The sequence below is a fragment of the Dermacentor albipictus genome, chromosome 4, assembly GCF_038994185.2.
Source record: "Dermacentor albipictus isolate Rhodes 1998 colony chromosome 4, USDA_Dalb.pri_finalv2, whole genome shotgun sequence".
Taxonomy (NCBI): Eukaryota; Metazoa; Arthropoda; class Arachnida; order Ixodida; family Ixodidae; genus Dermacentor; species Dermacentor albipictus.
This window is the reverse complement of record NC_091824.1, coordinates 68,364,462-68,388,847: the sequence shown is the minus strand read 5'-3', so window position 1 is coordinate 68,388,847 and position 24,386 is coordinate 68,364,462. Positions and strand designations below refer to the sequence as shown.

At 47.9% G+C, this 24,386-nt stretch overlaps 1 protein-coding gene and 1 long non-coding RNA gene across 4 annotated transcripts in view; one reads left to right on the top strand and one right to left on the bottom strand.

Moving 5' to 3' along the window:
- Positions 1–24,386, bottom strand: part of LOC135902032 (protein sax-3-like) — a 178,419-nt gene that overhangs the window by 37,129 nt on the left and 116,904 nt on the right. The window lies entirely within an intron of this gene.
- Positions 1–24,386, top strand: part of LOC135902035 (uncharacterized) — a 58,469-nt gene that overhangs the window by 15,782 nt on the left and 18,301 nt on the right. The window lies entirely within an intron of this gene.

The window sequence follows — 24,386 nt, the reverse complement described above, 5'->3', positions numbered from 1 at the left end:
GCTTGGTAACTTGTTGGGAGGAGGAGGAGGGGGGGGGGTTGCTCCCCACACAGACTCTGAGAGCGGTAGCGTCTGCGCATATAATTCGGAGGCCACGGCAGGCAAGTTGATTAAGACGAAGCACTGAAATTTGCGTATTATATTCCTTTTTCTTGTTTTTTTCTTTGAGGGAGTAGGTAAGCGGGAATATTATGGAAGGAAACCGTATTGAAGTAAAGAAACCATCTCTCTTTATCATCACCTCAAACTTCAAAGAGCGAATTCATGTTCCACGCAAGACACGTGACCTGTATACAAGCCAGATGCCTTACGCAGCACGCCACGGAATATACCATCCTGTGTGTCGTCTGCCGCGCGGTTGCAGCAGCACGTGACGACGCCAGAGAGGTAGCACGAAAATGAAAGCGCTGAGGTGAGTGGCGGTGGTGCCGAAGAAAGGTTTTGAAGGGGCAGCAGGAGATGCCCGACGGGGCTGCACGACGAAGAAAAAAAAAGCAGGCAGTCGAAAAAAGACATCGCTCAGGACCTTGTAAACACCGTCCGACAGGTCGTCTGTCTCTCCGCGGCGATTTACTATTCCCGGCCCTGCGCCCCGTCACGGGATCATGCAGATGGTGCGGGGCATGCCCCGACGGCGACCCCGCGGCCAGCGTTGACGTGACCCGGCGCGTGCCAGTCGGCGAAGGTGAGTTGGAAGGACGTGGGCATGGACTGTACTCTGTACCTCTATCGAGAAAGGTGCAGCGTTGTCGAGACTTAATAGTGGTCATGCCTGTCAAATAGGAATTCGCATAGGTGAAGTGCGCCGTGTTCCTTGAAGTGGTCAAGAGTGGTAGAACAGGGCATGTCTTGAAGAAATGCGCGTGTCTACGTACCAGGTCTCCTCGCGGGAGCTGCAAGCACGCGACTGTGCAAAGAGAGTGGTACGACAACTAAGGACTCTAGTGATTGCGCGAGCTTTGAATCTATAGTATCAAAGCCGGGAAATGTGAAAATAACCGCAAATTTGCAGCGAAACCAGCGTCAGTGACTCAAGCGTTGTGAACGCAGTCAAGGAGTTGAAGAGTCGAAGAACAGAAGATACATGCATTATTACGCTAAAGAGAGTAGGTATCTACACAGATAATGCCAAAATACAGTGCTCCTTTACGATTGGAGCAGAGAAAAAAAGCCATTAAGAAGTCCGCCTGGCAGGCGGACGAAATCTCTCCATTGCTGTTCACTGCCATGGTTGCAATATGCGCTCAAGACACTGATTTGAAAATATTAGGTGAGTTACGAACCTTTGATTTGTAGATGACATGAACCTGTTATGAAATTATGTAAATGGCGTATCCATATACTACTTTGGTATTAGATTATGTAAAAAAGACTGAAATTTTTCGGGAACAAAGTGGGCTCTTTTGACACAGAACATTGGTAACTGGAGACCTTAAGAGGGCTTTTCTTCTGTGAACGTAAGTTGACGATGGCGAGATGAGAAACACAGACATTCTGGAAACTCTGCACCGCTTTCATCCGGGCGCCGCTGATCGCCCAGCATGCCCCGCAGGTTTCACACTGCTGCACCGTTTTATCGATACCAATATAGGCATGCCAGCAGGAGCGACAATAACTCGCTCCGAGGCGCCGAGGATTAAATCCCAGCAACGCCGCGGGCGCGATGCTTGGCGCGAGATTTACGGGCCCGGCCGGAAAGCGCGTGCATATGTAATGAAACTCAGCTTGGACAGAGGTCTACCGCCACGAACAGAATTGTGCCCGACAGCTTCTCTCTCCACAAACAGGGAGAACGGCCTCAGCGAGTACAGTTCGTTGCGTGGCTGGGAGAAGGTTTACTACAGAGGAAGCACGACACGGATCACTCTTATCATTGCCGCGCCTTGACTGGTCGCCTTCTCCGATGGGAAGCGGCACGACAGTTGTGATAATCCCGCCGTCCATCTTGTCTCTTTGCTTGCTTGCTTGCTTGCTTGCTTGCTTGCTTGTTTGTTTGTTTGTTTGTGATGTGTCCGAACTGAACCTATGGGAACACGTTCTTCTTGGAGTTATACACGGCGGCAGTCGCTGCTCGCCTGAAGCACGAACAGTGATGTGCATCTGTGTCCTTCATTTTTCCTCGCACATAGATTTAGCACTGCAATTTTCCTTCGTGTCGAATAATTTCTCCCTTACCTTTCTAACGGCCAGCGGCCTCGATTTAAGCAGGAGACAGGACTCCGATTGCTATCGAACGTATATCCCTTTTACAGCACCGTATACCCACGGGCGCCGCCATATTTGGTCAGGTGATAGCACCCGCTAATTGCGCGCCTTCTGATCGGCGTTTGCTCGGTTGTTTACAATGGCCACGGAGGTTACACGCACAGCTCACAGTCACTATTTCGGCAATGAAGGTAAGCATGCAGTGAATGGGTATACAGACGACATAATATTTTAATTGGTTGAAGCTGCAGAGCCGCCTGCATTGCAATTTTATTGTGTGCAAGCTTGCCGGCTGAAGGCGACGAGATTGCTAGCTGGTGCCGTTGTCAGTTATATTGTGTTATAGGACTATCCTCGCCTTCCCCCATATGTTCCTGCGGGATGCCCACTGTACGCGAATCCCCGGAGAGTGTACTGAGATATAGCCACGTGGCACAGACAACACAGAGCTCACACTTGGGCAGTATTGGACGGTACACCGAACACCACTTGGCGACCAAAGCAAACTGGTGGCGTGACCTACGCTGCTTGTCAGGTAATGAAGATGAGTTAAGACGCAGGTTGTAAACCTTGTTCATTGGTATCTAGATTCTCTACCCAGTATCTGATGCCCAAGTAACACATCGACACGTGAGCGCACTGTCAGTGCTGTTAGCGCGATCGAAGAACATTTTTGTCGCGTCGGGTACAACGCGTGACGGATGGTCGAGTTGTGAGCGATGAACTTCAAATAGATGGTGCGAACACAGCCATTGTTGTTCATTAAATGATGAAATAGCACAGTAGTTATGGAAGAAGCCGGAGTGGGAGGCTGTGGATTAATTTTAACCGGTTATAATTCTTCATTGCGAATTTAAGACACGGGATATACAAGCGTTTTTGCACTCCTTCCCCATCAGAATGCCGCCGCCGTGCACAGAAAACGAACCCGCTACGTCTTGTTCAGCAGTATAACGCGATAGCCACTAGACCTCTTCTGCGGGTGAAAACAGGCTGTCAATCAACAAGCTGCCTAATTTCGCCTAGGATTAAAAATAAAGAAATGGATGCTCGTGCGCACATGCGCGCATGCATTCGTAAGCTCGCAGAAGTCGTTCCATCGCAGCATTTCTATCCTTTATACACGCTATAAGCCTACATTTTGTTTGGAGGACACTCGATGAGCTTTAATTTTGAAGCCGCCCGCCTTTCCACCCTTCCAGGAAACGCACGCGACAGAAGTCACGTAGGGGCCTATCCATCCGATCAAAGTCAGCCAGCCCTCGCAAAACGGACGTCATGTCACGCGACATCAAAATTTCACGTGAGAGGAACTCCGGTAGAAAGGAACTGCCCGCGAGTGGGAGAGGTGACGGCGCTTTTCAGAGAAGGCGCTACTACTAAAGCAAATCGTAAGAGATCGACAAAAAAACGCGCCCGTTCGTGGGAAGATTCGGAGGAAACATAACACTGTATCAGCGGGAGTTCTTCCCCCCCCCCCTTCGCCCCTCCCCCGCATGCAGGGTGGGCCACGCCCACATCACGTGTGTCGTGGGGTCGCACGGCAGGGAAGGAAACACTCGAAAAAAAGAAGAGACCCGCGTGGTCCTTTGCATGGGCGGTGCGTTATCACTCGAACGGAGAATGGGCGGATAGGGCTTGGCCTCTCTTTTGTATCCGCAGGAAAGACCTCGACCCCCCTTCATCTCACACTCGTTCCCTGGCCATGAGACATCCCGAAAAATGGGGCCGGGCGTCGAAACGAGAGCGAGGCTTGTCGGACTTTAATCCCAATGCGTTGACTCGGGCACGGGGGAGGAGAGTGCTAGATCACTATGCTTGAAGGCGCGTTCCTTCTCGATCGCGCCAAGTTGGCATTGCGCCTCGAAGCTGTTCGCATGACTAGGCAGAGCGACCAAGTAAAACAAGGGCTGCACGATGCACGGGGGCGCGACTCAACGCAAGGACTGAGTGAAGCACACGAAGGCGCATACGTTAGCGCGCCTGCAACTGACGTTTTTTTAAATATTATTTCAAGTGTTCAAATACAGGCACACGACCCCAAATTCACGGATGCACTGTCTACTTTTCTGCTGAGTTTAGGAAGCATATTTCTTTTTGTGACAACAAAACGGATGGTATACTGACGCGCATGGAAGTTTTGCTTATTATCGCTTTTGCTTCTGATAATTTAACGCTTCTGATAACTTCTCGAGAACCTTAACCGAGAAATTGTAAGAGTGGGGTTGAAGATTAACGTGCATAAGAGAAAGGTAATGTTCCATAGCCTGGCAAGAGAACAAGAATTAAGGATCGCCAGTCAGAGTGTGTACAGGAATACGTTTATCAAGCTCAGTTACTCGCAGGGAACCCTGATCATGAGAAAAAAAATTAGGAGTAAAATTGGGTTGGAGCGCGAATGGCAGGCATTACCATATTCTGACAGGAAGCTTACCACTGCATTCGAAAATGAAAGTGCACAATCATTGCATTTTACCGGTGCTAACAAATGGGGCAGAAACTTGGAGATTGAAAAAGAATCTCGAGAACAACTTAAGCACCGCGCAAAGAGCGATGACAGTGACAATAACTTTATTGGATTGTCCTGAGGAACTTCGGCTCCCCAATCAAGTTGGTGCTCTGCCGCAAATGGCGATGGAATTAAAAAAATTAGGCGTAATGTGAGAGAGCGGTTTGGATCAGAGAGCAAAGGGGATAGCCAATCTCCTAGCTGACATTGAGAGAAAAAAATAACTAGGAAGGTCACGTATAGCATAAAGTCTGTAACCGTTGGACAATTAGAGTTACAGAATGGGTGCCTAGGGAAGGGAAATGCAGTCGAGGACGGCAGAAAACTAGGTGGGGTGATGAATTTAGGAAATTTGCAGGCGCACTTTGGAATCGGCTAGCGCAAGACAGGGGTAATTGTAGATCGCAGGGAGAGGCCTTCGTCCTGCAGTGGGCATAAAGATAGGCTGGTGATGATGATGGTAAATTTCTCCTGTGCATCTATCTTTGTGGCAGCTGATTATGCTGCACTCAGAAAAAGTGGGAAACAACCAGAGTCACTGAAATGTGCTGACAGGAATAGAGGTATAGGTGCGTGCACGCGTAACATGCGCACACAGTGCGTCTGTTCTTGATGGAGTTAGTGTTGTAATGTTCGTTGTCTTTCCTGCTCTTATTTCTATTGTTTTCATCTGTGCGCGCATACAGTATGCACTTATTGAAATTTATATTCAACAACGTTAAAAAGAAGTCGTTACCACCACTTCGTTATCGCTCGAATTTTACACGAAGATCGCTTCTCTTTAAGTTCCATATTGATACATTTAATTACCGCTTCATCCGCGTAACAGTATTGCTAAAAAATAAAACGCTCGGAATGTGTTCCGCCATGACCTTTATTTGCCATGATTCAGCAAAACAGATCCGCGTCCCGGCAGCAGCTCGCGTCTCCGATGAGGAGATGCAATGACGGCGGTGGTTTTTATTTTGCCGACGAAACTTACCGTAAGAGACTTTTTGCGAATATATGTGCTCTGGATAGGAGGTCAATATCAATAGGTGAAATCCTCAGTGCATGACCAGCAGATCACTTACAACACAGGGCAGCATGCGCATTACTACAGTTTCTGGAAGAATCCGGTATATCTATGAGTTATTAACTCTTATTACCGTAACTTTGATTACGACGCTGTATTTATCGAAGTGATCCATTTTTTATTCAACATTTTTTACATACACGTATTTTGCGTATTCGCTCATGTTATCGTGTTTCGACCGACTCTGTTTTGCTGCTATAGTGAGCTATTATGGAAAGCGAGTTTTTTTGTTTATGGAAAGACGGTTTTTGTCTGATAACATGTGTAAGACTCGATGGCTGTCAAAAATATTAACGAGTAACGCAGGGCTTTACTTGAATATAAATAAACACTGCTATCATACTAATGCTACTAACGATAAATTGCGCCTGCTAGCACGGTCACTTCAGTCTCAGTCCATTGTTTACGTAGGATAAATTCAAGCATGGTAGTGTAGCGGGCTTTACATTGAGGGGGGGGGGGGGAGAGTTGCTGCCAGCTTCTGAGGACGAGGTCGCACACATTTTGTATCACGTGAGGACTGCAGTATCACGGGACTAGTCTCTCTCTCCCTCTCTCTTTCTCTCTCTCTCTCCCTCTCTTTGAACAGAGAATGCATGTGTGCGCGAACTCCGTTTCTGTACGTACAAAAAAAAAAAAAACGTTACGCTCATTGAACAGAAAGGAAATCATTCATCGCCTTATTCGAAGACTCCGTATCCCTCCCCTCTCCCCGGCCACGTATATGTAGCCACGGCTACGTTGGAACGCATTGTGTTGTAACCTGAAGCTAGAACAATCGAAAAGCTTGTCCCCCGCTTCTTTTCTTTTCTTTTTGCATAACTCTAGAAGAAACGTAAAACGCCATCGTTGGCGTTGACAGCGCAGGCTGCGTCCCCCTTTTATCACCTGAAATTTTAAAATAAAACAAATCGAACAACGAAAACAAAATTTACTACGCCAGATTTTCTTGCGAAGGAGTTCTCTGGGAACGGTCCCCAGGCGGTGGCTATATAGTCCTGAGTGGCTCGCCGTTGCTGCCTTTAGGTTGGTGTAAGAACTCACTACCACTCCAAAAGAGCGAACGCGACCCCACCGTCTTCGTCGCACTTGCACGTTTAGATATATATTTTATTTTATTTGCTTTTGTCACTAAAGCCAAGCATAAGCATCGAGAAGCTTGGAACAGTGGCAAAAGCGGTCATCTTGAGCAAAGACCGCTTTCCCCCTTGCGTCAAACACACACACACGCAGACACGCACGCACACGCACAAAAATATCAAAGAAACATACAGAAAGAAAAGAAAGAGAGAAAAAAAGCGTGAGTCGTAAAAAAGCAAAATTATTTCGGACCCAATGGCGGTGAAATGCTCCTAAAGAGATCCGCACTTTGGCAGGCAGGAGAAGGGAGACCGGGCCTCCCTGCCGTCGCACTATGGTTCTTTCAATGAACGCCGGTGATTCTGCGTTCTCCTCTCCTTCTCCTGCCTCTCCTACCCTACTTTATCGGGAAGGGAGCGCAGTGCTTTCACCGCATGGCAGCGGCGCTCTCTCGAAATGTCTAATGACGGCCGAGAGTGGTTTCGGCTCTTTACGATCGGTCTCCAAAATGCGTTCTAGATTTCGCTTTTCTGCATGCACTCCCTGTTACACACGTGTACAAAAAATCGCAGCGCCCTTCCACTATAGTACTAACTCTCCTTTCTCCCTTTCTTCTGCTTTCCTTTCTTCATTTTATTTCGCGAGTCCTTGTAGAAATAAAATAACTTCGAACCATGCCGTAAGCGACTCCCGTTTCCTTTATATTGTTCCCCTCATTTCGACTGTTGAGAATATGTACTTGATTCTTTTCCAGATTTCATTTACCTTTGCTTTCTTGATCTTATTGTCTGCTGGTGAAGTGCGCAGTTTAACTACAGTTATCGCTATCGTATATCTTTTGTGTTTGCTTAATGCTGTCGAAAATTTATTGCTACGAAGTCATTACCGATGCAGCTCCTGCATAGTCGTAAGTAAGAGAGAGAAAGAAAGATAGAGAGCGAATATATATGTCGGGTTGATTCAGAAATCTAATATTTCACAGTACATGGAACGAAGTCGAGGTCAAAATTGAATCAATTGTTCATGTATGGTTCCCAGGGAATAGTGAGCGCGGAGTTATAATATGGAGATGTACAGCATAAAAGTGAAATGTCAAGAAATCGAATTAACGTGGAAGTGGAGTAAAATCGACGTCTCGTTTTTATACGTGCGCTGAATGTAATTTCTTGTAGCCTGGAATTGGTCCTGTCCATTAGTTTAGGAGTGGACACAAAAATGGGGAAAATGAATTAAATGTCGCGGAAAAAGCACAGCTCACTGCGAGCTGTCCACGGATTGAAATAGACCCTTTGTATGTCAGTGCAGCTTTTGAATCTTCAGCCTGCCGTTTTCTTCCACAAAGAAGTGTTTATTCTTTGCCGTTACTTGCGCCTCTACTACGCTAGTTCGAATAGTTATCCAGAGCCCTCAACTACGGCGTCTGTCATTTGTACTGATTGTTGCTTTGGGACGTCAAACCACGTGATTCACTAATTCAGTTAAATAGCACAGCTGCCGAGCCGGGGAGGTTTCTGCACAAAACGCACCCGCACTCAGCTAATAAAGACACAAATATAAGCTTGTAAGAAAATTTAGGCGCAACCGCGCGAGTCATGCTGCGTGAAAATTTAGTATACAACACAGTGACACGAGTAATGCGCACCGCTAGTCTGCGAGTAGTGACGACAATAACGAAAAGAACAATTCCGTGCATTATATTCGCTTCGTAAGTGCAAATAGTAGTTGAAGGTATTGCACTCGTATTGGTTTGTCGGTTACGTGATCACGAGCCCCTTGATCACAATGTACTAAACATTTCATTTTATACGTAATGATATTACAACTCATGTTTAGTTTTTTCTGGCTTAAGCCTCTACGTTGCGGCAGATTCCGCCGTGACAACGTTCACTCAATCAAAAGATTAATTTCCAGGTGATATCAACGAGTCGGTGTGATCGAACTCTGATTGACTCTGGATGAAGTTATGACGTCATGGCCATATTGGTACATCCGCTCACACTCCTGTCTAGGGTGTTGTAAAGCTGAACGGTCAAAATTGATCAACAGGAAGAAAGTAAGGGATATTCAAAATTAGGACGTGAGAAAGGTTGAGGAAGCAGTGAAAAATGGCCGCAGCACGAAATCACTAAGAAAACTTAGCATAGGACAAGGCAAGATGTATGAACCGAAAGATAAGCCGGGTAATGTCATCAGCAATTTCGAAGACATAATAGAGGCAGCAGAAGGATTCTATACTGACCATTACAGTACCCAGAACAGCCACGCTACCTTCATTCGAATTAGTGATGAACAGGATACAGAGGCTCCTTTTATAACTAGCGATGCAGTTAGAAGGGCCTTGCAAGACATGACCCGGGAAAAGCGGCAGGAGAAGATTGAATAACAGTCGATTTAACCAAGGATGGAGGATACAACAAACTTCAAAAGCTTGTGGCCCTTTATACGCAATGCCTCACGACTTCATTTGCACCAGAGAGCAGGAAGAATGCCAACATTATACTAATATACAAGAAGGGAGACGTTAAAGAATCGAAGAATTATAGACCCATCAGCTTGCTTTCAGTATTGTATAAAATATTCATCAAGTTAATTTCTAATAGAATCAGGACAGCACTTGACTTCAATCAACAGACTGGCTTTAGGAAGGGATAGTTTACAATGGATGACATCCATGTCATCAACCAGGTAATTGAGAAATCTGCGGAGTACAATCAACTTCTCTATATGAATGTGATAAATTATGAGAAGGCATATGATTCACTAGAGATACCAGAAGTCATAGAGGCATTGCGTAGTCAAGGAGCACAGCAGGCATACGTGAATATATTGAGAAATATGTACGCACAACTACCACGGTTCTCCACAAGAAAAGTACAAAGTTACCTATCAAGAAACGGGTCAGGTCAAAGAGACGCGATCTCTCTAATGCAGTTCACTGCATGCTTAGAAGTATGGAAGCTATTATTAGACTGGGAAGGCTTAGGAGTGAGGATAAACGGCGAATATCACAGAAGCCTTCGGTTTGCAGATGACATTGTCCTCTTCAGCAACATTGAGGACGAATTGCAACGTATGTTTGAGGCCCTTAACCGAGAACGAGTGGGGTTGAAGATTAATATGCAGAAAAAAAAAAGATCATGTTCAACAGCCTGGCAAGGAAATAAGAATATCGCCAGTCCGTCTCTAGAGTCTGTAAAGGAGTACGTTTATCTAGGTTAATTACTCACAGGGGACTCTGTTCAGGAGAAGGAAATTTAAGGACGAATAAAAATGGGTTGGAGTATATACGGCAGTCAGTATCAAGTCCTCACTTGAAGGTTATCACTGTTGTTGAAAAGGAAAGTGTACTATCAATTTAATCTACCGGTACTAACATATGGGGCAGAAGCTTGCAGGTTAAGAAAGGAGCTTGAGAACAAGCTGAGGGCCGCGCAAAGAGTGATGGTACGACAAATGTTTGGCTTAACCTTAAGAAATAGGAAGAGAGCGGTGTGTATCATAGAGAAAACAGAGATATCCGATATTGTAGTTTACATACTAAGAGAAAAAAATGGAGCTGGGCAGGTAATCTAATGCGCAGGGTAGATAACCGATGGCCCATTAGAGTTACAGAATTGTTGCCAAGGGAACGAATGTGCCGTAGAGGACGGCAGAAATCCAGGTGGCGTGATGAAATTAGGAAATTTGCAGGCGCGAGTTGGAATCAGCTAGCGCATATATAACAGGGGTGATTGGAGATCGCAAGGAGAGGCCTTCGTCCTACAGTGGACTTAACGATAGGCTGTAGGTTGATGATGATGATCATGATGATGAAAGCTGCGCTGCTGATAAATTTACACAGATGTAACTGCAAAGTTAGAGGTACGGAGTGGAATATTATGTGACTCCGGTCTTCATGTGGCTGCCACTGCTTAGAGGCCTAAAATTGTATTTCACTTGAGGTGATTGAAATTGTAGATGATGATGCTTCAAACCAAGCATCATCATCATCATCATCATCGTCGTCGTCGTCGTCATCGTAATCATCATCATCATCATCATCATCATCATCATCAACAACAACAACAATCGCCTTATTCAGCGCCTCACTGAGGCATTCTAGACCGAATTGTGGTTGTTTTTATACAACCCTATGCATACCCATATACATAAGCATATGCACGGCCATATGGAACCCCTATGAAATGCATGTTCTCTTTTTTACAGTGAACCTGCTAGCCTTTAGTTTGCCTGGATCTGTCGTGTCCGTGTGTGCGGTGCTCATGCAAAAATGCGGGCTGATCCCGAAGACCGTGCAAAGAAGCGGGAAGCGCACTGTGTGCTGCTTCTCCAAGAGGCATCACATGACGTCATCAGGTGACATAATCACTTGACGAAGATTCTATCGAGTGATGTCAAGTTTGACGCGTGACACCATCAGATTACGCCATCAGGCGATATTGTCACGTGACGGCGCCGTTATTCTCGTATATTCGAATTGCAATCCGAAGCTGTCATGTCTGCAGCTTGTAAGTCGTACTTTACGAATTTTCTGGCGCAATTTACTTTGAGAAATTCAGTTAGTCCAATAACGCACTTGCGTTTGGCGGTGGACCTCGGAGAAGGAGGATGTGTGCTGCACTTCCGCGCACGTGCGTGCGTGACGTACGTGTGCGCACAATGTATCCGTCCTCGATGCATGGGCGCTGTGCCCGTTGCATCTGTCGCACAGCGTGTGCTGCGACCGTAATCGACAATATGACGAACACTGTCCAAAAAAGCGTGCCTCCACCTGGCGGCCGCGGCAACTCAGACAGACCTCAAGCGGCAGCAGGAAAAGGGCTTTGTCTTTGAGTTTCCGCGTAACAGAAATATGTTTTGTCGTCTATTCAAATTACAATCTGAAGCTGTCTTGTCTGCAGCTTGTCTGTAAATCGTACTTCATGAATTCTCTGACGTAATTTGAATAATTGTCTTCTTTCAATAAGGCACTTGGGCTTGGCGAAGAGCCTACAAGAATGAACATGTATATGCTGCACTTCCGCACACGTGCGTGCGAGTTTGAGGTACCTCGCTTGTAGCAGTGGTGTTTGTCTTACGTCGGCAACAACCTCGCTGTATATCCGCTTTCACGGGGCAGATTTTTTTTCTCTTGGTATTGGAACAGGCAAAATGAGGGTTATATAAGCCATACAGTAAACCGCTGTGACTAAAACGTGTTCCCTCCTTACTGGCTGCTCCTGCTGTTACTATCTTGACAAAGCAACTAGCGAATGTGCAAGAGAAGGGAATAAAGGGTCGCTTAAATTCAGCTTTCTTGCGTACAAGACTATGCCCGACTGCTTGAAGTGAAAGTAAATAATAAACGTGAAGCAGAAAAAAAAAGACATGCACTAGTGAACATGAAATATATGCAATAATCTTATTTAATGGCACCATCGAGTAATCATAAGAATATAAAATGTCGTTTACTGAGTGCCTAAGGTTTGTTTCCTCAGTAGCAAGAGATGGAATGGGGCCTGTTTTCAGAAAACACCTCTTGTGTAACATGGTTTCCTCATTGGCCGGCGTTCAAGTGTATGCCACTCACGATAGCGATCGTCCTGGTAACGAGGTCGTCGACGCGGCGAAGGCCAATCTCAGAACCTACAGAAGACAATGTTTGTGGATACGGGCCCAGCTAGTTCATTCCGCGAAGCTCGTGATAAGTTACGTTGAGCATGCATGTATGCAGGCACGTTCAACAAAAAGCACGTTGAAATAAAAGCACCGCTCAACGCTTTGACACGAGCTATGCGAGAATCGTATCTCTTCGCGTTCGTGAGACCGTCTAAGTCGAAGTAACCGATGCGTTCCAGAGCGTTTCATTGACCTCGGTGTTCCTACGCCTCCCCCCCCCCCACCCCCTCTTTTTTTCCCCCGTTTTCTACCGTCAGCCCACACTCATAAAACTGCGAATGTAGTAATAATATTGAGCGCCTGAAATCTCCCGCTGCCCCGTGCGTATGTAGACGACATGCAGAAAGAACCGGTTTTGAACCGAAAGACAGGCGAAGTGCAGGTCACGGCGTCGGGCCAAAGCTATTCTCCTCACCGATCGCGATGCGAGAAGCCCGAAAATAATGGCGTTAACAAACGCTGAAAGCCAGGGTAGCGCGCCGGCAAGCGCCGCTTGTTCTCCGTTCTCGACAGCTGTCGCATTAAAGTTCGCGAAATTACGACATCGGCGGATTCTTTTCCTTTCGCGGCATCACATATACCCTGAACCGCAGTGTGTGTCAGTTTAGTCGTTGCTGCTTTTATTCCCGGCATCGCCGCGCCGTATTCAGTGGAAATCGAAGAGAACGAGAAGACTGAAGCTTACGACTTCGACCTCCTCTTCTGTAACTCCTTTCGTATGCTTAGTGCGAAATACTAAGAACCGGCACAAATAAGAAGCAGCTGGATACGCACACCCCGCTGGTGTTGCGTGCCGACAATGGGGAAGAAAGATTTACAAGCGTCTCGGTCCTCGGTTGTAACCGAGGATGGAAGCGCCTCTGTTGTAACCACATCGTTTCAATGGGGATGCAATTAGAAATTGTCACCTATGATGAAGTTCAAAGTCATGATGGAGAGATGAACAGCACACCATGGCTATACGTGGTGAATTTGGGTAAAATTCAGGGACAGCCCTATCGTTGTCGTAGCTGGCCTTGCTATTATTGGAGTCTTGATCTTTTCTGTAATGACAACGCACGTTGTCTCTGGTGGTGACGGTAATCTGTTAAGGGAACAAACTGAAGATAAAAAAATGGTAGGTGACTTTCATCTTTGACTTAGGTGGCTCTTAGTGGCACGCCCAGCTCGGCGTTGGTGTTCTTTAGGTTAACTTTAGGCGAACGCAATTAATGCATGAACCAAACTCGATCGGAGGCAATTGTTTCCATTAATTAGCCGGTTAAATATCATGTCACTTTCTTGTGTGTAAAGTCATCAGCGACGTCTTTACTTCCGCTTTTTACTTCCTGGTTTCCGCCAAATTTCCGCCTGGTATTTCCGCCAAATTTCTGCTCACGTGGCGGGTCTCTAAAAGTCTATGATTCTGTGCGTTGGTGTGCGGTAATCAGTGATTTATAATTAATTCTAATTATTTCAGGTACTTCAGTAACTCAACCTGTAACTGAACTTATGCTCTCATATCATGTCCATAATGAAATACATGACTTTTGTACTGTTCCATTTTTTCTACTTCTTCGTTTCTGATTTATTTTGGATTTCCTCCCCGGTCGTCTCAGGAGGTGAACCGGAAATGCTGCGCAAGAAGAAAAGAGTGTCACTCGATGCTCGTGCCACTAAACAAAATACTGCTGGCTTGTTAGTTTTCTATTATCAGGCGCATTTAGTGCGCGTGACAAAGCATATCTGTTCATAAATTTGTGACTGGAGGGTATACGTTATGCTTTCGTGAGAAGAGAAAAGAACAGAACGCAGCGCAGCTTAAAGGAATTGAACGACGCTTTGCTGAACATTCAGTTTCTGCTGGGAGAACATTAATTAGTACGTTCGTGAACGTATTTCAATGAGAATGTGTTCTCTAAGTGATATACTTACGTGCTGAAATTAGAAACGCAAGATTCGTATTAGCGGCGGTGGAGGCGATCGTGATTGAACATGATTCGTAATGTTGCAGGAGGCGTTAAATTTGCAGCGTTTTTCTCGGCGCGTGCTGTGCTCATATTTTTTACACCAACGGAGCCAAATCAGCCTCTTAGGCTCCTTGTTCTGTTCGTTTTTCAATCCCGTTCTGTTTCGCTAAGTGAAGGCCAGGACTTTCACACACGGCGCGGCGCCTTCCCTCGGACCCGCGTCCAGCGCGGAACCAGCGGGCGGGCCAAACCTTTGGCTAAACGCGACGTGAATATGATAGAGCGAGTCAGAGGGGGCAGAGGGCATGGAAGAGGAGCGTCGGGGCGGGTGCGGTGCGGTGCATCACATGGCTGCGGCAATGTGAGAGCAGAATAGGCCACCCGCGGCCCCGTTTCCGGGAGTTCGGCGGCGGCGGCGCGGCAAGCACGCACGCACATAACAGCGCGTGTCCGGCGGCATGTGCGTAGTCGACGTGCCGCGTGAAGCCGGGCGCGCGCGAAGGTTTAATTCGAGGTGACCCAGCACACGAGACGCGCCTTGCCGCTGCTTTTCGTACAGTGCGAGCAGCAGCAACAAGCCGGGAATTTAGCCGCCCCCGCATGAAACGGCGCCTGCCTGCCTGCCCGCCTGTCTGCCTGCTCTGGCTGGACACCTAGCCCGCGGTGGTAGCGGGGGTGCACAGGCCGTAAGAACGGCGCCTAGCTCTCAGGGAGAGAGAGAGAGAGAGAGAGAGAGAGAGAGAGAGAAACATTTATTTCATTCCGGCGCCCTGTCCGGGGCTACTAGCTCTCGGAGCGCCGCGAGGAAGAATGGAGCACGCGTTTCATTCTCCACTGGAACGACGGAGGTGCCTAGAGACGAAGAAACAAAAGGAAACCCCTTCTCCGGAAGACGTGAGATTTCGACGTAGGCACTTCTATACTTCACCGCGACAGTTGCGCGCAGCACTTGAGGGACCGAGAACATACTATAGTGCGCGGGCTCGCCAGGACTGCACACGCACGTCAGCCGCAATAGCTGCGTGGCGCGCATGCCAATTTGCACACGCAGGACGCGCGCATACTTCAATTACACATGGCTGATAGTCGTAATGGCAGGTGGGGCGGACGCACGCGACCGCGATTGCGCACTGCTTCGGCGCTGCACGGTTTTCTTTAATTTAGCCGGGCATCGGCACCGGTGCTGCGGCATTGAGCATGACGCGCGCAACTTTGCGCAGTAACGTAGCCCGGAGACAGCACCGCACGTTCCTGAACTGGGAGTGGGTGAGTGGCAGAGTGAGAGGGGCAGGAGACGGCAGCGAACGATCCCCGTTCCTTAGGGAGGGAAGGAGGCGGCCCCTGTGTACACATGGACGCCGAGCGCCCCGCCCGTTCTAGAGCGTGACTGGCTCTAATCAATTATTAGACGAGGCTCGCTGCGCAACAGCTTTCACGGTCGTAATTCTCCACGGCGACGTTGTCCTAGAGGCACGCAGTGTGCACGTTATTTATATCGGGGCGAGAGATCACTTTGAAGACTCGGGAAGCGGTGTGCGCGGGCTCCGTAAATATTTCTGCCGAACGAACGGCGGGATTCGCGTGGGGAAACAGATAAAGCATGCGGATTCCGAATATGCCGAGCAGGTCGTAGCCGCTGGTATTGACAAAAACGTGGGTAGCAGAGCCTGCGAATTTTATTAAGCGCGGAGCGGCTACTTTAAATGTTTTAGTAGCGCTAAAGTTAATTGATTTAGTACAATTGTTTGTCTAGTGGCTCGCACGCACCGACATGTACAGTGAGCCTGACCACGTGCTAGTGGTCACGCTGATCGATGCGCTCATACTCGCTGGTGACATGGCCCACTTGTAGAGATTTAGTTCTGGCGCCGTTCAGGCGTTATATACTCCACTATACAGTTACCTGGCGCTGGACGTAGAAGCGTCGTTGTTCTGTGCCTAAAATAACCGGAGTGAAATGCGTCCACGAGATATTCGCATATACGTCCGATAAGGACGGCTCTTCATTTGCAGGCAAGGTCTTGACGCAACGCCTGCGGTGTGCTGCCTCATAGCCAAACCTACTGGTGCGTAGATGAAGGAGCATACTTCGCTACATTGTTGATGATAGGTGGCTTGAAGAGAAACAAACGCTCTCTCTCTCTCTCATTTCACTCACGTTCACAAATTTAGCCACATACATTACGCCTTGCGACAGCGGATGCGGCCCCTAAACACGTCGACTAACACTGGTTATGAAAAATTAATAGTGCGAATACTTTCGTCAGAACAGAACCTCTTGGAAGGCATACGAGAGGACGAGAAGAAAGCATACTCGTGAAGCACCAGCCGGTATAATAGGAATGAGAAGAAAAGAACAGAGCGCTGGTAAACAAACTGTACGGTCTATCCCAGGTCATCTAGTGGCACATGCATGCTCTCTCGGCAGTCGAACGATGAACAGTGCAAATTCATTTGTCATTTGTCCGACGGGTTTCCCCGGCCGTTTCCGCCTCTTTATAAATTAAGCAACAGAAGAACAACAATCGTACCACGCCTGTGTGCAGGTCGCGCATCCGTTATTGAATTCTTGACGCTGCTGCAGTCGTCGCGACCGAGCATTCTCCCCAAGAAGGGCAATGAATGTAGATGCTCATTAATATGCAGATCGCAGCGTTCGTTGATTAGGCGCATGTCGGCGATCCTTAATACGCCGCGCCCTTTCAGGCTTCTACCACCCACACGACCCGGATGAGATCCCCTGTCTGCGTTTGGCGGCACCGAATTGGGCCCCCACGCAATCGATATTAAAGATGTCGCCGTACACGTTCCGCAGTCTCGTAGCTGTGTGCACGCACCTGGCGGGCAACAATCCCAAGCTAGAAAGCGCTGTCACAGGCAGCAGCCCTTTCTGAAAATCTATTTCGGGCGACGCGTGACTTTGCCGTGGGCCAGGGCGACTCTTCCGCTGAGTGAAGAAAAAAAAAAGAAAGTTCTTTATCGGATGGATACACTTACAAGCGATGTGCGCGTCACATTGTTCGAAGGTAGATGCGTTAGAGGTTCGTCCTTTTGGGCTGCAATGGCGCCAGCGGATGTTACAGTGTGTGGGCACGGCAGAGAAGGGTCCTTTTGGATGTTTGGAAAGTGCAAGCACAGAAGGCTAGAGCACAGGTTCTGAAATTAAGCACGCCGTCTAGCACGGGACCGAGCAAAGGGTGGCGCGTGAGCTTTATAGCGCGACAGATTTGTTGAACAAAACGCAGGACATGCATGTGTTAATAAAAGATGTAATAACCTTCTCATTCCGGCTTCTGGACACAGCGGTTCCTTTGGAACTTTGGCGCACGTTGGTTTTACTTGCGAAGGCCAGCAAGCGGTGAATTCGAAACATCTTAATTCGTCCGTGGCCTCCGAGAACGTGCGCGTACGCTGGTGGATCCCGGGGGCCATGGTTCGCTCGCTCTACCACCACGCGCGAATCAGCAAAATCAACTAGACCCCATAAACAATAAAATGTATATGTCGTATTAACGTCTTGTGTCTCGGGTCTTTTAGAATACTGCGGGGCCTCTAGACATCACACTCATTTTTTTGCGTTTTGCTGTGTATGGACGTTAGAATAGCCGCCGAACATGTGCAGAAGGTAGTGCGCCAACTGAATGCGACCACCCATTCATGCGGCATCAGGTGGAGGCCATGCACAGCGGCCTTATCGACGTATCCTCGGAAATCCGACAGGAGCCGAACAGGAGCCGAACGGCCCGAACCGTCTACCGTTCCCCCCTCGCCACGCCACATCGGTGCACCCTTAACGATGACATCATCCGGGGGGGGGAGGGGGGGGGGGCAAAACAAGAGACCTGCGGCGTCGTGCCTAGGTTGATGGCAAATGTTCGATTACACCGCCATCGTATAGTTCCCGCGAAATCGAGCGAGGTAGAGGGGAGGCCGAGGTTCGCGGTCGGCTGGTAGCTCGACACCCATATACAGGTATACTCCGCTGCGACAGCTATACCATCTCTTTGTGCAATCTGGATGTTTCGTACACCGGACGAAGGACGGACCCGGACGAAGGACGAAAGGAAGAACACAACACGAGCGCAGACTAACAACTGGTTTAATATTTCAAGCAACGGGCTATAATATACAGAAAATGTAAACACGTGTAAAATGACATTTACAAGGATGTTAGCCTATCTTGCCATTCAAAAAATCAGCTTCTTTATCCTGTAGAGTGATAGAAGGCTGGATGACGCATGCGCCTGCGTTCACATGCATGAAGTAGGCCTCTACAATCTCGCGGTTAATTTGATGCATATTTTTATAAAGTATTTCTGTTTGTTCAAACATGGGTTTGCATTAGCAAACTCTACAATGCGTGGCCAGATTAGAACCTGTTTCATTCCTGATCGCACCTTGGTGCTCCCTAAGGCGGATGTTAAGGCAGCGTCCCGTCTGCCCAAAGTACATTTGCCGCGTCAGACACTCGGGGCAGCTTGTGGCATGCTCGGTGGGAGTGGTCTACGTCATCCCTCTTTCGTGCGGCAAAATGTACTTCGGGCAGACGGGACGCTGCCTTAACATCCTCCTTAGGGAGCACCAAGGTGCGATCAGGAATGAAACAGGTTCTAATCTGGCCACGCATTGTAGAGTTTGCTCATGCAAACCCATGTTTGAACAAACAGAAATACTTTATAAAAATATGCATCAAATTAACCGCGAGATTGTAGAGGCCTACTTCATGCATGTGAACGCAGGCGCATGCGTCAGCCAGCCTTCTATCACTCTACAGGATAAAGAAGCTGATTTTTTGAATGGCAAGATAGGCTAACACCCTTGTAAACGTCATTTTACACGTGTTTACATTTTCTGTATATTATAGTCCATTGCTTGAAATAATAAACCAGTTGTTAGTCTGCGCTCGTGTTGTGTTCTTCCTTTCGTCCTTCGTCCGGGTTGCGCTGCCCACCCACAGGAATCTTTTGCAATGCCCTTCAATGCTTATAACCCTTAACTCTTTATCTTGCAAATCATGTTTAACCAGAACCTTTCGGCTGGCTTTTCCAGTCAATGCTTTCACAATCGCCACGCACGATCGGCCCATCTGTCTGCATATTGTATATTTGCTGCTGCGAAATTTATGACAAACGAATATAGCGCGAGTAAAATCACAAGCAGATTGTTCCTCCGGTGTCTGCTGATTCTTTTTAACCAGTATTCGCATTTTTGAACCCACTGGTAAAGTTGGCTCGCCAATGTCGTCAATGAGAGTTGGGGCGAAATCACAGCTCCTGCGAACATGTGAAAACACCAAGCAAACCCGCTTCGAAGTTAATAAATGATGTAGCAGTAAGTCTAATGGAGCGTCACGCTTCATTGTGTATACATTAGCTCGGCGATACAATTTGACTGCTATCGAACGCTCGACGGCATGCTTCGAGAAACGAACCTAAATATTCTCGTACCATACCGTATACAGCGGTCTTTTCACAGAGGATAGGCGTTGGTGTTGCAGGCTTCCTTTACAGACCAAAACTCAAGGTTTGGTTAAGGTAACCGCTGAAGAATCGGAAAAGGAAAATAAAAACCTACGCGGTTGCTGGCTTGTTATGTACCCATTGGTAGAGAAGTGACACTTCAGCGATGCAGTTATTTTCTTACGTGGAAAACAAGTGCGCTGAGTAATTCTGTGCTTAGAGCAACGCGCCAGAACAGATTTAATACACAATAGGCATAACGGCACACTATTCTGTTTGCAAGTGTGAAAACAGCCACGTCTTTGCTGGAAAATAACAACTATAGCACTACCTTTTTTTACTCTTGTTCGCATCGAGACCAGACGTTGAAGCGAGACAAAGCGAAGACAAGAAAGGAACGCCAACCCGATCACAGGTTCCACACCACGTGAGGGGACGAGTGATCACATCATGGTCTGTGTTTGATGTAGGTGCGCGCGCAATCTGCAGGCGGCGCGACGGCGTCTGGAGTCAGCCGTGGCTATCGATCACCAACCGCGCCCACTACTGCTCCCCATTTTCCCTCGTCCCGCTAAAAAAAGTAAAGCAGATGAAGAACTCCGCGATGGGAGAGAGGGCAGCTGCGACCTCAAAGAAGGGGATGGTCCCCTCAAGGGCGGGACGAGTGAGAAAAAGAAAACAGCACCCACTGAGACCACCCAAGCGACGTTGAAGAACGAGAAAATGAGAAGTAGGCAAAAAAAAAAAAAAAAACAGCACTTGCTGGGGAAGTGGCAGGGAAGGCAAATTTCAGGGAGCTAGACAATGCAGATCACGTTTTGTCTCCCCCTACACTTCTCCCACCTCCCGTTTCGCCCGAGGGGTGGAATTCTGGCAGGCAGGCAGGCAGGTATTCGGTGTCTGGAGGCGGCGGCGGCGGGGGACGATTTCGGGAGCTGTGAGGCTGGCCTCGCCCGAATTGCCCGTCGCGAACGTCGTGTCTGGCTCTGTCAGATCTTTATGGCCTCGGTGTGACGCTTTTGCCGCGCCGCCTGGCACGCGTGCGAGGTTTTCTGCTTTTAGGAAAGGCTCGGCTTTCTCGATCGGCGCCGGGACCGCCAGACTGAGCGTCCAAACGCCCAAGCAATGGCGGGAAAAACAGGGGCTTCGCCATGCGAGCACGGAGTGCAGACCACGCGTTTCTCCTCTGCTCGAGGTTGTTTAAGCTCTACTTCTTTTTTTTTTCTTAGTCCGAGACTCTCGCCTGGGTGGCCTCTCAACCGAATTTGAGCGGCCTTCGAGAGTTTTCCTTTCGGCTGGAAAGAAAAAAAAAAAAACGTTGAAACTCGTGTGTGCGCATGTCTGGGTTCTCTTCAGAGCGTTGTGTGGGATAACGCTCGAAAGAATCGAGAAGTCCGATGCTTTTGCTGCCTGTGCAATGCGTTTGTCTCTGCTTTGCTTTCACAACAAATATGTTTAACTGTTTGCAAGAAAACGGCGCTGTAAATACAGGTTAAGGCGGTTACTGTGTACGCTTACTGCCCCTAATTTTGCAATAGGCCGACCAACGGCAAGTTCAGCCAGTGATCATTGTACCGGTTGCATGAATAAGACACAAAGGCCCATGATGCGCATAAGTCACAAAATTAGTACACATTTTAGAGCAGAGATTTCCCCGAAAGAAGTGCTTCGCGGCAGTTTTCAATTCGACTGTTGATAAAGAAGTAAAATAAGATATTTTCGTATCTTCAAGGTGGTGCGCTGACATTTTTCTTCTATTTAATACCCATGCAAAGATGACTTTCTCATATAGAATGCTGCTCCGATTTCTGAAGTATTCGTTGCTACACTGTAGAGCTTTTCATAATTCCTGACTTATTCGCCCCAATTTAGCCGAAATAGGACGATGGCTCTCGCTGGATGGATCGTTGCTCTAAAGGGAGCAACCAAGGCTGCATTGTTAAACTGATGTCTACTCAGGCCCGTGCGCTTTTTAAAATGTTTCTTTTTTGTTTTCTTTTTGCTTACAGTGCGCCCGCATGACGATGTATGACGAACTCTCTCCCCTTTTCTCAGCTATGAGAATATCTACAATCGCATTTGGCGTATGTTCTAGAAAACGCTTTAACTCAGTCTCTATTTTACGCCTAGCCATGGAATATGCAAGGGTCCAGCAGCGTATGCCTCTGCTCCCTTCATGCCTTGTTCCGTATACAATCCGCAAATTAGACTGAGAACGTAAAAAATGGCTGTGGCTTAGCTAAGGTTAAGCCCAGGATGCGAAGCATACTAGCCTTTATTTTAGTTGTTGAACCACTGTTTAGGCTGGTGAACTGCTGTTGCTTGGCTATATTTGGTTCGGCTAGACGAAGAAACAACCCATGCGTTACTCTGCTTCGCCTTCAAGAGTGCAACGCGACAGCATTCCTGTCGACCCGCCAAGGGGTGTAAGACAATGGGCTACGGCGCAGCGACTACGCGCCCCGCATTGGACGCGGTGAGCGTCGAGCAACGCAGCGTTCGGCGCGGCAACGAAATGTGCGCCTGAGCAAGCGACGCACGCCTGAGCCTTAGAAACAGCTCGTTTCTAAGGCAACACCGCATTCACTAGAGGCGCTTTTGTACCGCTTTGAAGCATCGTACTCGTGGCTCAGTGGTAGCGTCTCCGTCTAACACTCCGGAGACCCTGGTTCGATTCCCACCCAGCCCATCTTGCAAGAGTTGAGCCAAAGCCACCTAGAAACAAGCGCGGCTGCTTATATACCGCCGCGACGCCGCGAGCGACGGCGCGAGTTTGGAGCCCCGTTTCTCCTTTGTCGTGACGTCACGGTGTCACGTGGTATGACATTGGGTCAAAGGTCATTGAAGGCGACACCGCCGCGCCTGAGGAGCTGGGTTGAGCTCTCGTAATATAATTCGCATAAAAGTACCGCGAAATTATCGAGAAGCTGCCTAAAACTTTGATAAACACTCTAGTAACACTCCTTCCATAGTAACTCCCCGACGGCGGCAAAAAATGTTTGCTTATACCCAGGCACTGCTTTGCTTAGAGGCGCCCTCAATGCAATAATCTATAGACTTTCGTGGGTACGCAAATGTACATCGAATAACGGTGTCGTCAAGCAAATTTCTTGTCTGCTTTCCAAAGATCACTCTGCGCAGTCATATGCTGCTATATTTGAGCCTGTCGCCTTGGAGAGCTTTTATTCACTTTAGGAATAGTGAATGGTTGATTATTAAACATGCATATTTAATTACGCTATAATCTGTTCATATCTCTAATGCATTCGAAGCTGGTTTACTCTGGCCTCCGAGATAGACTGTAATAATCGTGATACGGGAACCGTTTCAATTTTGTTCGCCGATTCTCATTTATGTACTCGTCTTTCTCCACCTCTAGCTTCTTAAGTCCCTCCCCTTCTCTTTCTCCCGTGCCGGGTAGCAAACAAAAAAATTTCAGGTTAACCTCCTTGCATTTCCTTTGTTTCTCTCTCTCGGTTTCTTCAACAAAAGTAACAAAAACAAGCAGTGAATTACAGAAGTGACAGTATGTCGCCTTAGTTTTTTGTCTACCTCACCGTCTAGACATAGGATTGCCTGGCCCTGGCCACAGCATGATCGTATTTCTTACGGTCCAAGGGGCACCCACCCAGATCGATAACGTGTCTCGCTGCAACGGCAGCGTTTGGAGCGGCCCGCCCTTGGGTTGCACTAGATGCTCCACCTCAATGCACACCTGTATGTACAAGAAGCAAGCTTTTGGAATAGCTGAGAGGAGACGGTGGCCTCTCCATGTCTACAGGGTCGAACGTGCTTGCAGCTTCATTTTGTTTCGGTACCGGTCGCGATCTTCGGTGAATGTTTCTCAGAATCGGCAGAAATATTTATCCAGTACTTGGTGATGTGACCGTATCTACGTCTACACGAGCCAGACAAAGGCAGATCGAGTCAGTTTGTCGGGTTGAAACAAGTTAGGCGCTAGCTGGTCTGTCGAAGCGATCGTCGAGGCGAGTTCGGTCAATCCTCCTGCAAGAGGTGGGTTGAGTGCCTAGCCCACATGGAAAGATGCATGTAAACGCGGTCGAGTCGGGCCCGGTCAGCTCGAGCTCTTACTCGACCAGCTCATGTACAGTTCATGCAAACGAGGACTGTGAGGTGGGCGCACAAAAGCGGTCTCTCACTTTCTTCTCACAACTATGTGTGTTCATGGTTCCTTATCCTATATAAAACAGTTGATGCACGAAGATTTAGCAAAAGACCAAGGGGAAAAATATGTAACTCGTTTGCAAAGCCTGATGACACCTTTTCGTCTTTCTTTTTTTTTTTTGGATAGATTTCAGCTCTCTCTCGAAGTCTGGCACACTGATCCAATCGGTAATTTTCGAGTGAAACACATGTGTATTGCATAAATGCTGGAGGCCGCCCGCCCTTGAGTACGTTTGTAGCGAGCACCAATCCTTACACGAAGTCTG